This window comes from Bombina bombina, chromosome 1 (assembly GCF_027579735.1).
Source record: "Bombina bombina isolate aBomBom1 chromosome 1, aBomBom1.pri, whole genome shotgun sequence".
In the NCBI taxonomy this organism is placed as follows: Eukaryota; Metazoa; Chordata; class Amphibia; order Anura; family Bombinatoridae; genus Bombina; species Bombina bombina.
In genome coordinates, this window is record NC_069499.1 from 30,199,464 (window position 1) to 30,215,462 (window position 15,999).

Below are 15,999 nucleotides of genomic sequence, written 5' to 3' on the forward strand. Positions count from 1 at the left end.
GTTTTAGGGCACTTTCTGCCTGGGAAACAAACATCAATTTTTCTGGCATGCAACAATACCTAATTTTTCAGGCATGTGTACGTGCCTAATTTTTCTGGCCTCTGGTGCTGCACTGTGGCTTCAAAAACCAAACAAAAAAAAGGCACATAACAGGGATTAAACTGATAGGAATAGTACTACTTAACACACCACTCCTATCTGATGGCACATTAGGTTGCACGCGCAGTGCTCCAAATTTGAAGTAGGAGGTCTGACCAAGCATCTTTTTCCATCTCCCAGTTCGTAAAATCGATGCCATATACACGTCCCCTGATAGGGGACGTAACAGGGATTAAACTGATAAGAATAGAACTACTTAACACACCACTCCTATCTGGTGGCACATTAGATTGAATGCGCAGTGCCCCAAATTTGAAGTAGGAGGACCGACCAAGCATCTTTTTCCATCTCCCGGTTCCTAAAATCAATGCCATATACACGTCCCCTGATAGGGGACGTAACAGGGATTAAACTGATAAGAATAGAACTACTTAACACACCACTCCTATCTGGTGGCACATTAGATTGCACGCGCAGTGCCCCAAATTTGAAGTAGGAGGACCGACCAAGCATCTTTTTCCATCTCCCGGTTCCTAAAATCGATGCCATATACATGTCCCATGATAGGGGACGTAACAGGGATTAAACTGATAGGAATAGTACTACTTAACAGACCTTATAATAATGCAGATAGAGGCAACGCAGAGAGAGGAGTCTGAAGAAGAGGAGCCAGAGGAGGAAGGTGGCTTTGAGGAGGTGGAAGACCAAACACAGCAGGCGTCCCAGGGGGCTTGGCGTCACCTTTCGGGGACCCTTGGTGTTGTACGTGGCTGGGTGGAGGAAGAGACCTTCAATGACATCAGTGAGGACAAGGAACGGGACATGGCTAGCTTGGTATCCAACCTTGTGCAAATGGGGAGTTTGCGGTTGTGCAAATGGACTGTTTGCGGTTGTTTGCGGTGCGTTAAATGGGGAGTTTGGTCTGTCACTGTGAAGCAGGCGTAACCCTTACACTACCTGATCGATACAACATCATACCTGATGTTTTAAAGCACGCTATTCCAAACAATTTAGGAATGTTAGGTGATTTATGCCCTTTATGGATTAAAACCAGTTTTGCCATGGATCCCCCTCCGGCATGCCACAGTCCAGGTGTTAGTCCCCTTGAAACAACTTTTCCATCACTATTGTGGCCAGAAAGAGTCCCTGTGGGTTTTAAAATTCTCCTGCCTATTGAAGTCTATGGCGGTTCGCCCGGTTCGCCCATTCGCGAACTTTTGTGGAAGTGCGACATCACTATATTTAAGTTATGGTGAGGGTTAGACTTAGGTTTAGGGGTTAATAACTTTATTATAGTGGCTGCGACGTTGGGGGAGGCAGATTAGGGGTTAATAATTGACAAAGGTGTTTAAAGGTATGGGTGTGGTTTACAGGTGTATTTAAGCTGCATGATCTCCAGGTGTAACTATGCATGATTAAGGACTAAGTCTGAAACGTTGCTGTTTGTTGGTCTGGCTGTTAACTATGCATTCTGCATGAATAAATCTGTTGGAAACTACTGGTTGGTGCTGCTTCTTCTTTGTGACTTTATTCTGTGTGGAGTACAGTGCAGTATTCCTGAAGCGTGCACACCTTGTTACTGTCAGGTGCTGGAGTTTTGGTTTGTTGTATTACTTGTTAATGCACTTGTCCCTGCACTGAGTAACCATGGAACAGAATGTTGAAAATACAGAGCCAAAGACCTTTGGATATACAGATTTGGAGGCTGCACGGATTACTACATTGATCCGTGGCCCCAGAGACTTTTTAAAATCTTCACCCACCCAATCTGTTAGTAAGAAGCTGGAATATTTGCAAAAGAAGCATGTTGCTTTTGAATTACATGCTGTGACTCTGGCTGAGTATCATCGAGTGAAACGTATTCCCAGGGGGCTTCGCATGAGCACTCGCCCTACACTTATGAAAGATAATCTTGAGTACTGTCAAAAGTTTGAAAGGGTGCTGAATAAGTGTTCATTTGATTTGATGGTTCTCACTGTGGAATACCTCCAGATGGAGATTGAGTGCCAAAATCATCAAATCGAGGGTATGAAGAATGAATTGGCTAATAGTTTATCTATTGAAGATTTGGATAAACTTACCTCCTCTTTGGAACTTCAGCTGACCGAGTTGAAAGGGGTGATCCAGGAAAGAAAAAAGACCAAATTTGCCAGGAATGAAGAGGACTATGTGTCCGGAACTGTATACCGTTGGTCCGGGGAGTCCGGCAGACGTACCGGGGGCACTTCCGGTGGCACTTCCGGTTACAGGCGCAGATTTGCGCGCAGGATGAGCGGTCGCTCCAGCACCCAGGGCTCTTCATCTGGTTCAGCTTCGGGGGACTCCGACATGGAGGTACACGCTGCCGCAGAGGGGGCAGACGCCACAGTGGTAGGAACAAAAGCGGAGACCAAGAAGAAAACGACATCGGCAGAGAAGCGGGTGATGACCCGCAGGGGCAACAGACCTTGATGAATCTTAGCCAGGTATCCCTTACAAATGATGAACTGTCACTACTTGATAAAGGACTGTCGTTTTGTCCACAACAGGACTTTGATACTTTTGCAATACGTAAAGATTTGTACCGCTTCTTTAGATCAGTGAAATTAAAAAGTTTTTTTGCAGATATTTCTGAATGTAGTATCAGAGGTCAGACCTCTACTGTGTGAATGCCAAATCAGAAGTTAAATATGAAAAGTTTAGGGCTAACTAAAAAAAGCACTTTTACACCAGCACAAGTTAATGCAGGGGTACAAACATTTATGAAATTGGTAGAAAGAGATGTGTTAACACTTTGTAAACATGGCCAGATTCATAAAGTGAATAAGGACAAAATGGGTAGTTTGTCTGTAAATGAGAAAAAAGCACTAGATGAACTTAGGAACAATAAATCGTTGGTCATTAAAGGGGTTAATGAAATTTATTCCCAATTATCTGATAAGGATGTATACGAATAGTTGGATTATAACCCCTTTTTTAAAATCAAAAAGGAAATTACATTCTGTGTACAGAGAGCTGCTAAATTGGGTATTATTGACAAAGATACTGAACAGTTCTTTTTAAACACAGAGGATATCACCCCTGTCCTTTACACTCTCCCCAAGGTACATAAGAGTGCCACGGCCCCTCCAGGCCATCCTATAGTGGCAGGCATGGGGTCTTTACTATCAAATGCATCTATTTTTTTAGATAAATCTTTAAGACCATATGTTAACTCTAGTTCCTTTATCAAAGATACTGGGGACTTTTTGAAAAAACTACAGAGTATACCAATTGAGAATACTAAAGGAATCCTCTTTAGTTTGGATGTTACTTCATTGTATACATCCATTACGCATGAAGCTGGCATTGGCGCTGTAAACAAGATGATGTGTCAGGATGAGAGATATAATACCCAACATAGGGAATTTATCTTGCAATTATTGAGTATCATCCTTAGGTGTAATTATTTTCTTTTTGAAGATCATTATTATTTGCAGCTCCAAGGCACAGCCATGGGTTCCAATGTCGCCCCGACATACGCCAATATATACATGAATATGTATGAGGAGTATTTTGTCTATAATAATTCATTATTTTTACAATATGCTGCCACTTGGTGGCGCTATATAGACAACATTTTTGGCGTATGGCTTGGCGACATTGGAACCCTTGAGGAATTTGTTAATGAACTTAACTCTGCCACTTGTCACATTAAATTTAAGCTGGTTTGTAGTGAGGAGAGCGTTGTGTTCCTTGACACCAGGGTACTGAAAAGTAACCAGGGTCTTGTAGTGGATCTACATAAGAAAGCAACAGATTGCAACACTCTTCTTCATTACAATAGCATGCATCCCCCGTCCTTGATTAGGTCACTTCCAAGGAGTCAACTCCTTAGAGTGAAAAGGATTGTCTCTGAAACAGGTCCTGTTGCACAGAGATTGGAAGAGATGGGTGACCGCTTTAAGGCTAGGGGATATCCATCAGCCCTTATTCAAAAGGAGATTGAAAATGTGAAGGTAATTCCAAGACAAGATTTACTGCCACAGGAAGAGGTCAAAAAGAAGGAAAGGCCTAACAGGTAAATTTTTGTAAGTCAGTATTCCAAGCTGAGTAATAAGATAAATAGGATCATTTCTAAACATTGGCACATTTTAAAAACATATAACCCCAATGTACCTGAATTCAAAGAACCGCCTATGTCTGCATTTAAGAGGGGGAGAAATTTGAAAGATTTTTTGGTACATGCTGACATTGGTCCATCCAGGACATTAGTTCAGAAGTACATTGGAGGTAAAAATCTGGGTTGCTTTCCTTGCCTTGGCTGTTCACACTGCAATAACATGATTAAAGGCTCTTTTTTCAGCCATTCTGGAACCGGGAAAAGATTCGAGATTAGAGGGCACTTTACATGTAACACAGATTTTGCTATATATTATATTAAATGTCCCTGTGGATTGGGGTATGTGGGTGAGACCACCCGTACAGTACGTGAAAGGATGACCCAACACAAGAGTAGCATTAGAACAGGAAAGCTAGAAGCCCCAGTGGCCAATCATTTTTTGTCTGTAGGCAACAATCTGACTCAATTAAGGTTCCAGATATTAGAACAAGTAGGACACCTTAGGCTGGGTGGCAATAGAGCAAAGAGGCTAAAAATTAGGGAGGCCTATTGGATCAATAGATTAGATACCATGTACCCAAAAGGTATGAATAGAGAACTGGATTGGTCTCTATGTCTCTAGAGTGCATGATTTATTGATTGTCTTAATTTTTTAATATGCCCAATATGTTTAAATGTATTTTTACATCTCTGATTTGTTAGGAGCAATATGTGTTTAACCTGACTTTTTATATTCTGTTAGAGAAAAAATATTTTTTTCTAAAAAATCTTTTATATGACCACTAGAGGGTGCTGACATTCAGTATGTCATAGGTGTTTAAAGGTATGGGTGTGGTTTACAGGTGTATTTAAGCTGCATGATCTCCAGGTGTAACTATGCATGATTAAGAACTAAGTCAGAAACGTTGCTGTTTGTTGGTCTGGCTGTTAACTGTGCATTCTGCACGAATAAATCTGTTGGAAACTACTGGTTGGTGCTGCTTCTTCTTTGTGACTTTATTCTGTGTGGAGTACAGTGCAGTATTCCTAAAGCGTTCACACCTTGTTACTGTCAGGTGCTGGAGTTTTGGTTTGTTGGGTTAATAATTGTAGGTAGGTTGCGATGACATTGGGGGTGGCAGAATAGGGGTTAATAACTATAATGTAGGTGTCGGCGATGTTGGGGGCAACAGATTAGGGGTTCATAAGTATAATGTAGGTGGCGGCGGTGTCCGGAGTAACAGATTAGGGGTTAATAATATAATGTAGGTTGCGGCGATGTCGGGGGTGGCAGATTAGGGGTTAATAAGTGTAATATTAGGGGTGTTTAGACTCAGGGTTCATGATAGGGTGTTAGGTGTAGACATAAGAAGTATTTCCCCATAGGAATCAATGGGGCTGCGTTAGGAGCTGAACGCTGCTTTTTTGCAGGTGTTATACTTTTTTTCAGCCGAATCTGCCCCATTGATTCCTATGGTTTAGCCAGCTCACCGCTACTGTAAGCAGAGCTGGTATTGAGGTGAGATGTGGAGCTAAATTTTGCTCTCCGCTCACTTTTTTGAGGCTAATGCTGGGTTTAAAAAAAACTGTAATACCAGCGTTGTTTGTAGGTGAGCGGTGAGCATATACTGTGCGTTAGTTCCACAAGTCTTACCGACAAAAACTCATAATCTAGCCGCAAATGTTTTCAAAATTCCAAAACAAATCTTTTGCACAAACCAAATTTTTCACACATGCACACATCTAACAAAAATGCTTGTGAAGCATACCCAGATATTCTCAGTGCAGCTGCTCAGAGAGTGAGTGGGGTTTGTATCATGTCAACAATGATATGAATTTATTCATAGCCAGATGATTCAAGCACCTTAGGTTCTCTGTGTAAGTGCTGTGTTTAAAATGCTGGTTCACAGAGCATACGTCAGTACACTCTTGAAACAGCTATAGGTTTTACTAGAAGTATTTTTGATAATAAATGTATATTGCATTAATGCTTCCATTTAAAACCGAAATGCATTGTGTGCATTCAGAGTTTTGGCTGGAATATCCCTTTAAACTCTAGACATCATTAGGACATTATATGCTGTCTTAAAAACGCTGGACTTAAAAGCCTTTCGGGCGGCATGGAACTTCCCTCGTTTTTTGGCGACCTGCTCCTTCCTGGTTTTAGTAAATAGAAAATCTGACTGGGAGGACTGCCTAGTATTGCAGGTAGTCCCCCATGATCCAATCTCAGCGCAGTGATTGCACCAATGATCACGTGATTTAATTTTTCAAGCAAATAATTACATTGGAACTTTGTTTCGATTCTCAACACTCTTCCCCGGGATGAAGAGATTAATGGGGATTTTTTTTGCTAAAAAACATTAGATACAAGTAAATTGGAAAGTTGCTTAAAATTGCATGTCCTGTCTGAATCATGAAAGTTTTAATTTATGAAAGAGGAAGCATTTGTTTATGTGCTTAGTGGTGTTGCTTCCTATCATTCAGTACGGAAAGTGACATTTTAGAGTATTTTGGCCAAGTGCAATGATTTGGTACCTCACAAAACTATCAATGTAAATGGCAGCAACACCCACTAACAAAATGATGGAAAATATAGGGGAAGTTTACAAATAAACATCTATTAATATAGAATAGTATTAACATGATTTTAGGTTTTAATTTAGTCCTGCATTTATTTTAATGTTATCCCAAAGTCTTACTTCTAATGTTTTGTTAATTGCCATTTGATGATCAATCCTTATCAATAAAATGTTTCCTAAATTTATAGCAGTTATTTGCCATAGCTCCCACCCCCTCAAAATTTTACTGTCTTATCTTAACTTATCTCACCCTGACCAGAACAGAATCTAACTCTCAATTGGCCTTTTAAATTATCTTTTGACTTAGCAATCAAGTAATTTAGTGGACCCAGCTGACTGCCCTGCCTATATATTTAAAACTAGCTTGGGCAGTGTGCATTGTTACAAAATCATATGTTCACATTTCTAAAGTGAACATTTTATAAGTGAGGCACTAAGATAAGAATTATACAATTAAAAAGAATTCAGATTTAATTGATGTCCCATTCATAACGGAATATAATGTAGATCATGGCATTATGAGAAGGATTTTAAATAAACACTGGGCAATACTAAAAGCCGACCCAATATTAGGAGATGTACTCCCTCACAAACCGAGACTAATCTTTAAAAAGACAAAAAATTTCAAATCAATAATTGCGCCTAGCTCACGTGAGATAAATCAGAAATCAAATTTCACACAAAAAGATTTACAAGGAGGAAAAATATCAGGTTTCTTTCCTTGTTATTCATGCAAGGCATGTAAACATAGTGATAAAAGGAAAGTTATCACCATTCCAAAAACAGGAGAAGAAATCACTATTAAAGAATGCATTAGATGCACCACGAAGGGGGTAATCTATATTCTTAAATGCACATGCAATTTATTTTATTTTGAGGAGACTAAGCGCATGATCAAAGATAGGATAATAGAACACCTATTATGTATTGAGAAGGGAGTGATAGACACCAATCTATAGAGGCATTTCAAATCTGTACACAATGGCAATACTAAAGATCTAAAATATTGGTGAATACTACAAATTAAGCAGAATTGGAGGGGGGGAAATATAGAAAAAAATTTGAAAATAAAAGAGGCAGAATTGATTTACAGACACAATACCTTGTTCCCTGCTGGTCTAAATTCTGAACTTTTTTTTATTTTTATTTGACTAATAACAGCTATTTCTAATTTATTGCACAAATTTGCATCTTACTATATGTATAGTATCCACTTAGAACTATCTTTTATGTACCCATTTAGTCCTTTTAAATGTTTTTAATAGATAATTTTAACACAAATAGTTTAGAAATTGTCTAAAAAGATACAACATTAATTATAGTACAACTTTAAGGGAGTTCTATGAAATCCAATAATAGAAACCATCTTTTGTAACAATGTAAAGTAATTACATATATTAAGTTACCTATATTATATGGTTACTTGCCAATACCATCTTAAATATTAAGACCGCCTTAGGTAATACTCCCAGGTGTTTCATAACCAATGAGAAGCAAGCTACACCTTTAAATAAGGATACACCTGTTGCAGATTATTCATCTTGAGAAAGCCCTGCAGAGGGAGAAACGCGTTGATGTGCTGCAACCACTATTGAGATTTATTATATGTAGCTGGAGCTACCACAGTGTTCATTGAGGATTGTGCAATACCGCTAATATAATTAGCTATTGGGAAAACTTGCAACGAACTCTCTGAACTTTTTTCGGATAATCAAGCATACCTACTACTGAAGTTTTGTACCTTGCGTGCTGGTTAGCGCTAAGTGCAGGTATTATTCATCGGATGAACGCTACATTTTAGTGGAAAGAGTCACCACTGTCGCTGTTGGCTGGTCCCGAGTTTGGACCAATCAGAAAGCCCGTCTGGGACAGCGCCCACATAAGTGATGTCATCACGCAAACGGCTGTAACTCACCCACGGAGGTTATCGAGTGAAAAGTTTGGGGTAAGCCCTTGTTTGCTAGCAAACCAACACCTATTAAGGATATCTAAGTGTACACTGGACTGTCTTATATTTGTACTACGAACTCTTTTCTACAAATTACAATAATTATATGGCGGCAACCTAAGAACTTTTATTTACGGAGACGTCCGTTTTAATTGATAATAATATTATCTATTGTGCAATAAATTTATGTCAGATTTTAGATAACGCTATTGTCTATGTCCCCTCTCCTATCACCTTTAGCTGTAGCGCTCCTGATACACACGTTTTTTGCTTAAGAATTATACAAGCATTGGTCAAGGTATAAGGCAAGTACTCTTGCAATATTGTGTTTTATGTATCTCATTGTTTCCTTATTACTGTGTCTAATGTGTTTAATTGGTTCCCACTTTTGTAAAAATGCTTTTTTTCACTACCTGCACTGTTCATTAGCCCATCTCTCTTAAACTCACCTTACTTTTGTACTCATTAACTTTATCTATTCCTAAACACTCCCTCTCCCCCTCGTCTCATTACTGCAAATCTGTATCTCATCTCATGTCACTCTCCCTCTTGCTTATACTAGCTGCTGGTGACATCTCCCCTAATCCTGGTCCCAAACAACTTCCTAGCCATGCCATCCATGTGTACCCTTCCATAGGCTCAGAAATTTTTTTTTGGTAACCTTACTCACAATTCTCTTGCAACTAAAGCCACTACCCCTTTCACTTGTACACTCTGGAACACTCACTCTGTTTGCAACAAGCTCACTTCTATACATGACCTCTTTATCTCCCACTCCCTCAACCTTCTAGCTCTAACAGAAACCTGGTTCTCTCCCCTAGACACAGCATCCACTGTTGCTCTGTCACATGGGGGTCTCCACTTCAGCCACACTCCTAGGTCTGATAATAGACAAGGAGGTGGTGTAGGTATTTTACTTTGCTTTCGTTGCACCTTCCAACAAATTCATCCCATCTCTTCCCTCTCATTTTCCTTATTCGAAACCCACATGATTTGCTTATTCTCTCCCCTCTCTGTACGTGTTGTAGTCATATACCGACCCCCTGGCTCCTCAACTCAATTTCTAGATCATTTGGCTGCCTGGCTACCTTATTTCCTTTCCTCAGACACTCCTGCCCTCATTCTTGGCAATTTCAACATCCCTCTTGACAATTCCACTGCCTCCTCTGCAAAACAACTTCTGCAACTCACTTCCTCTTTCGGTTTGTCACAATGGACTGACTCTCCCACACAAAAAGATGGTCACTCACTTGAGCTGACCTTTAGCTATCAATGCACAAACTTCATAAACTCTCATTTTCCTCTTTCTGACCACCATCTCCTCACTTGCAACATCTCATCCCTCCCTACAACTCTCCCTCCTTCTACTCCTCACACCAAACTTCACAGAAGCATTATGTGATTAGAGCAGCAACAACTCGTTAGTTCTCTCAAAACTCCCTTCTCATCCGTCTACTCCTTTTCCTGCCCTGACCAATCTATCTGACACTATAATTCCACCCTTACATCGGTCCTTGACAATCTGGCCCCCCTTACCATTCCTCGGAAAACATACACTCATCCTCAGCCCTGGCATACTCCTCTGACACAGTACCTACGCAGTACCTACGCAGATGTTCCCGTACTGCTGAGCGGCACTGCAGAAAATCTCGGAGTTCAGATGACTTTCTTCACTACAAGCTCATCTTGAACTTCTACTACTCTGCCCTTAATCTTTATAAGCAACACTATTTCTCTACACTTATCTCTACTCTTTCTTCTCTTGATCCAACCTCCCCATCCAACTACCGCCCTATTTCCCTACTTCCTCTTGCCTCAAAGCACCTCAAAAAGCTAGTATATGCTCGCCTATCCTATTTACTTACTTTAAACTCCCTCCTTGACCCACTGCAATCTGTATTTCAACCCAATCACAGAGACAGCAAGGTTACCAATGACATAGTTACTGCAAAATCAAAAGGCTTATTCTCTCTGCTTATCCTCCTTGATCTGTCCGCGGCATTTGATACTGTTGACCACCCTCTTTTGTTCCAAATCCTCCAATCCTTTGGCATTTATGACACAGCCCTCTCATGGTTCTTTTCATACTTGTCAAACTATACCTTTAGTGCAGCCTTCTCTGGGGCCTCCTCTGCCCCGTCACCACTTTCTGTTGGGGTACCGCAAGGCTCTGTCCTTGGTCCCCTTCTCTTTTCAATCTACATGTCATCATTAGGTTCCCTAATAAAATCCCATGGGTTCCAATATCATTTGTATGCCAATGACACCCAAATCTACTTCTCTGCACCAGACCTATCTCCGTCCTTGTGTGGAAAGGTGATAACTAAGCGCCAACTATATAACGCAACAGACCTCCAGCACTAATAAATTGGCACCTAGTTGCCAAGGGTGTATTCAATTTTAAGATTGGATATCAGAGCGCCAAACAACGTAGGCAGGGTCTATGGGCAGATAGTCAAATACCAAAGGTAACAATAGGTTGAAATAATATGATTTAATACATAAGATAAAAAAGTTGGTACATTTAAAATTATACAACAATTAGTCATGGATCCATGTTACACTTTAAAATATATATTGAAACACTTGGAACAATTTAAAAATGCTTGTAGAACAATTAATAACAAAAAAAAAAAAATCTAACAAATAATGTCTATCGCATAAAACTTAAATTCTAATATGTGAATGCTAGGAGCGCTTATGCACACTCTATTTATAAAAACAATGGGTTACAATGCACAGGTGGATAGATTCCAGGTTGCTTGAAACCGGTGGGTGTGAAATGTAAATGGCTCCGAATTGGGGTTTTGCCTATGTGTTTATCCAAAATTATGTAAATCCTAACAGGTGGACAAAAATGTTACAGGAATGTCTAGAACCTGAATTCAAAATATAAGACCTGAGGTTGTGCCTATGTGTTTATCCAAAAAGGGTGTAAATCCTAACAAGTGAAAAAATGTGAGAAAAATATTGCAGGGATGTGTGAACCTTATTTTCAAAATAAACAATGAATTCAAAATCAAATGATATACAAGTGAATTTTTGACAAATTAACTAATGCATACATAAAGCATAAATAGAACCAAATAAAAACAACAACACAACTTTAACGTGTGTTCAAATGTGTTTCTGCTTGCAAACTGTGATGTGATGTGAACAAATATCTATTATAAACACTGAAATAGTGGCAAAACTTTGTGATTGGATTGAAATTGAACACAGGCTCTAAATTGATACCCTAAAATTCGAATCTAAAGGGCTCAGAGCTGCTGAGCTAGATATAAGGGACTTGCTCAAAGTGCCTCGAGATGTTAATTAAAAGAGACCATATAACAACAGTGGTTTAAAAAACGGATTATATAACATAAAATGCTTAAAAGTCCAAATAAATATTCAAATTGGATAATAAGAATCTTGCTATAGTCTATCTCAATATGGATCCCAACTGCTTATTATGTAGAAATCTTCTTGGGCGGTAGTTAACAAATAATTCCAACTTGCAATGTTGTCCCTTACCTGCCAAAAAAGGAAAGACAAACAATAGTGCAGATGGCTTCTTAATGTGATCACAATTAAAATACTCCTTACCAGTCAACCGGTTTCGGTCTTCACTGACCTTTCTCAAGACTATCTCCTTCCTTGTTAACCCGTGTCACTAACTGTCTTTCTCACATCTCTTTCTGGATGTCCTCTTACTACCTCAAGCCAAATCTCTCCAAAACTGAGCTCCTTATTTTCCCCCCTTCTTCCAAAATCTCCACCCCCAATTCTCTATAACTGTCGACAACTCCATCATTATTCTATTCGGTATGCCCGATGTCTTGGGGTCACACTTGACTCAGATCTTTCTTTCACTCCTCACATTCAGTCCTTGGCTGAATGTTTCTGCCAGGCTCATCTTCCTTACACGTTACTCTTTATCTGCTGCACCTCTTTGTCAATTCCTTCACTGGCTTCCTCTTGCCTCCAGGATTAAACACAAAATTCTTACTCTGACATACAAAGCATTCAACTGCACTGCTCCCCCCTATATCTCAGACCTTGTCTCCAGATACTCCAACTCAGGTCCCCTTTGCTCTGCTCACGGCCTTCTACTCTCCTCCTCTCGTTACCTCCTCACACTCCCGCTTACAGTACTTCTCCAGACTGGCTCTCATTTTGTGGAACTCTCTGGCTCATGCCACAAGACTCTCCCCTAGTTTTGAAAACTTCAAGCGGTCTCTAAAGACTTTACTGTTCAGGAATGAATACAACCTACACTAACCTTTCATTATACTGTTTCCTCTCCTCCATTGCTATCCCCTTGAACCCCCTTAGCCTGTATACCTAAGAGCCATGCTGTTTGTAGATCACCTTCTTTAGAGCCGACTACAACAGTGCAACTCTTGGCAGGGCCCTCTACCCATCTGATCCCTATAAATGTTTCCTTGTATTCCGCCTATGTTTATAGCGCTGCGGAATCTGTTGGCGCTCTACAAATGATCAGTTGCTAAAAATATTTTATGCAAAACATAAACTCTGTATAAATGTAGAAATTCTGCACTGCAAAGAGCCAGAGGAATTTAATGCTGCAAGTTTGTCAGTGAGCAATAGCTAAATGCCTTTTCAAGAAGACAAACCTTTGCCCGTCTCAGTATTGTACAGAAATGTCTGCACAGCAAGATTTTATGGCAAAATGATTTTCACTGAAGCATGGGTTCATGTTTTAAATGGAAAGTGTGCAAGACATTTCCATTCATTTATGTGAAAGAAAAAGACAGAGCATGTTTTAGCCTTAATGTATCCAAAATATTATATTATATATAATATATATATATATATATATATATATATATATATATATATATATATATATATATATATATATATATATATATATATATATATATATATATATATATATGTTATTATTATTATTATTATTAATATTAAAAATAATAAAATCCTATTTGAGAAATTCATAGCGGGCTCTCGCTATCTCTTTTTCTCTTTCTCTCTCTTTTTGTCTCTCTTTCTTTCTTTCTCTCTCTTTCTCTCCCTCTCTCTATGTCTCTCTCTCTCTTTTTCTCCCTCTCTTTTTCTCCCTCTCTCTCTTTCTTTCTTTCTTTCTTTCTTTCTTTCTCTTTCTCTGTCTCTCTGTCTCTCTCTCTCTTTCTCTCTCTGGATCTTTGGAGCCCTTCCCAGACAAATTCCTTTAAACATGAATATTAATATTTATTCCAATTTAATATGTTTTATTATATTTTACTGTGTTTTTACTGTAAATATTTCACATTTCAATGTTCTTCACTTAGAAGAAAATGCTCTTTGTATTTTTAAATATATATATATATATATATATATATATATATATATATATATATATATATTAGGGTTGCACCCATACCGATACTAGTATTAGTATCAGTGCTGATACAAAGTATTTGCATGAGTCCTTGTACTCATGCGAATTCTCAGAAACTTAAACTGATACCTTGAGCTCTTCAGCACCCCAAGAAAGAAGAGTCACCATGCAAGGATGGTTTCCGGAACCGTTCTCCGCCAATCATTTCCAGAAGTGCCAATCAATGGAAGGAGAGAATAGAGAGGGATGCGTGACTGGGCTGAAGTACTGGGCAGTTAATAAACTGAGATTTCCTGCTCTGGCTAAAATGGCCCAAAAATATCTTTCTGCCCCATGCAGTAGTTTGAAAAGTGAAAGACTGTTCAGCTTAGCATCAAACGTCCTTACTGATAGCAAAAACAGACTTATAGCTGAACATGCAGAGATGCTTCTGTTCCTTAATAAGAACTTGCCACTAACTTTTTGTCAGGGTATCTGTGAATAGCATTAAATAAACTACAATTTGATGTGAATTGGTCTCATAACAGACCAGCCCCAAACCCCCTTTTTCCTGATTACAATACTTCAGCTGGGAACAAAAGATTTAGCTTTGAAGCTCATCACTCCACATGAGGTCATAACAGGGACGTGATAATCAACCAAGCCAGCATACATCATGGGATGTTTGGAGACGACATTCTGTACATAAAGTCAGATAAGCAAACAGAAATTCTAGAATACAGTAATTAGCACAGACCTGTTAATTGCCCCTAAACCTCAGATAAACATCTGTGCTGGCTAACAGAAACACATGTTTTGCATTGTAATTGAAATTCATTTTTAAAAGTACAACTTGTATGGTTTTCAGTCTTGTATAAAAATGTATAATTCCATGGATCTGAGAAATGCATTTCAGGTTTGTAATAAATTTAATGGATAACATATTCTTATATTTTTCAGGCATCTAATAAGTACATATATAATTGGTGTTTTAAATAATATCATAAGTTTTATACACTCAGCAAGAAATATACAGATATTAAATATTTATATGTGATAGTAATAAATATGGAACCACATCTGATTGCTGATCTCAATGTATGTGATATTAAGATGATACCTGAGATATTAATTAGATCCATGCTAAAAGTATTAAAATCCTTTCAAATACCCATATATTTTAAATGTATAAGAATTACTTTGTATTATGAGAAATATATCATATCTAGTCTTGAAATGCTCATAATGAGTGGTATGACGTGGTCCAATACACATGGAACAAATATAATACATTGTAAAAATATATATGAAACCATATTAAACTGTAGCAGCATTTTTGGTAAAACTGCATTTCTGGGTATCTGCTGCCACCTATGGTTCAAAAATGGAATTGCAGTCAAAAGGCATTTGGCTGCTCAGAAAGGCCTTTCCCAAAATAACCTATGAGATGTTCAGATCCGAGGGCGAATTAGAGAAAAGCATTGAAGGGTCTATCATCCCAGTTTCACCAATGATTAGAATAAAAAGGGATGGGGTTATATCATGTGATATAACCTCATGCAAGAGGATAGGAGAGAGCTAGCTGTTTGCTAAATTTTTGACTGATAACTTTGCTTCCATTTTTGGACACAGTCACTATAAGCAAAATTGGGCTATCTTTTATTATCCATATTGCAATACCTTTATTCATATGAGGTAAAGCAAGAAATTTTGGAAACTGAAACATCGATTTGGTTATTTGGGGTAAAGTATACGCGATTGATAAATATATATATATAATATTTAAATCAAAGGTATTTGGTAACTATAACTAGATTGCAGTTAGTAATTTTAAAAGGGCACAATTTGTATTTTAAGTTATATCCATAGTCCTGTGTAGTCTTAACTAATCATTATTTCTAAATAATTTATTTACTAGACAGGGTTTTATACTCCAGATTTATAAATCAGTCATTATAGTGAACTCTTTCAGAACTGTACATAAACT